The 1306-nt window shown below is 42.7% G+C and overlaps 1 pseudogene; it reads left to right on the top strand.

Annotated features, from left to right (window-relative positions):
- The first annotated feature begins 487 nt into the window (after positions 1 to 487).
- LOC107578957 (potassium voltage-gated channel subfamily B member 1 pseudogene) lies at positions 488 to 1063 on the top strand (annotated as a pseudogene).
- Positions 1064 to 1306: the final 243 nt, after the last annotated feature.

Below are 1306 nucleotides of genomic sequence, written 5' to 3'. Positions count from 1 at the left end.
ATTAGCTGAAAAGAACCGGCTCGTGAAAGTCATTTGTTCGGGAATCAGATTACACTGGTGGTGCTACATGTTTTTGATACACTGAAAAGAACCGGCTCATAGGAGTCATTCGTTCGAGAACCAAAAACTGATTGCGATGTTGAAACTCATGCAAAAACTCATGCAAATCACTCAGGTATTTTTAACTGAATTAAAATATTGATTGCTTTTGAATGATTTTCGGTTCCCAACCCTATTTATCAGCCAGACTTTTAATAAAATATGTTTCTGCTAGTAAGTGGCTGGTTTAAGAATGTATTAGTTAACAGAGCACTTAACAAACATCGTAAAACATGCAGCTCATTTCTTGTTTCTCCTTTCCTCTTCAGCAGCTCAAATAAAATGAAACAACCCAGAGAACCACTGTTAACAGTAACACCGCCTGTCCCATGGCCAAATTCATAAGGTAGTCTGCACAAAAACAAAAAACAAAACAAAACAAAAAAAAATGGATAAACCCTCCGCAGGAATGAGTCAAGTTGGTTCTCACTCGACAGCCTCTCTGCCCCCAGAGCCTGTGGATATAATCCGGAGTATGTCATGCTACCGGCGTGTCAAACTGAACGTAGGGGGTCTGCCGCACGAGGTCCTGTGGAGAACCCTGGACCGACTGCCGCGCACACGACTGGGCAAGTTACGAGACTGCAAAACCCACGAATCACTCATGGACATATGCGACGACTACAACCTAGAGGACAACGAGTACTTTTTTGACCGGCACCCCGGGGCGTTCACATCTATACTGAACTTCTACCGCACTGGGAAGTTGCACATGATGGAGGAAATGTGCGCCCTGTCCTTCAGCCAGGAGCTGGACTACTGGGGGGTGGATGAGATCTACCTGGAGTCGTGTTGCCAGGCGCGGTACCATCAAAAGAAAGAGCAGATGAACGAGGAGCTCAAAAGGGAAGCTGATACTCTGAAGGACCGGGAGGGCGAAGAATTCGATAATACTTGTTGTTCAGAGAAAAGGAGGAAACTGTGGGATCTACTAGAGAAACCAGGCTCGTCTGTAGCAGCCAAGGTACAGCACTATATACAGCATCTTATCAGACTGATTAATAGGCCAAGATTCAGACATATAAACACATTTTCAGAAGGCCATCTTCTACAATATAATGCATTAGTTCAGAGACAAAAGGAGACCCCTTCTTAATTTCAGCTATTATAAATGATACATCTTAAAAAAAGAAGAAAACTCCTAATATCACTTAATTTGATGATGCAGAGTTAAAAATATCAATAACTTTTCCCCCAAAATAAGAAT

This window comes from Sinocyclocheilus grahami, unplaced genomic scaffold, assembly GCF_001515645.1.
Source record: "Sinocyclocheilus grahami isolate Dianchi unplaced genomic scaffold, SAMN03320097.WGS_v1.1 scaffold13068.1, whole genome shotgun sequence".
In the NCBI taxonomy this organism is placed as follows: Eukaryota; Metazoa; Chordata; class Actinopteri; order Cypriniformes; family Cyprinidae; genus Sinocyclocheilus; species Sinocyclocheilus grahami.
Note: the sequence above shows the minus strand (reverse complement) of the source record. Positions and strands in the feature narration are given on the sequence as shown.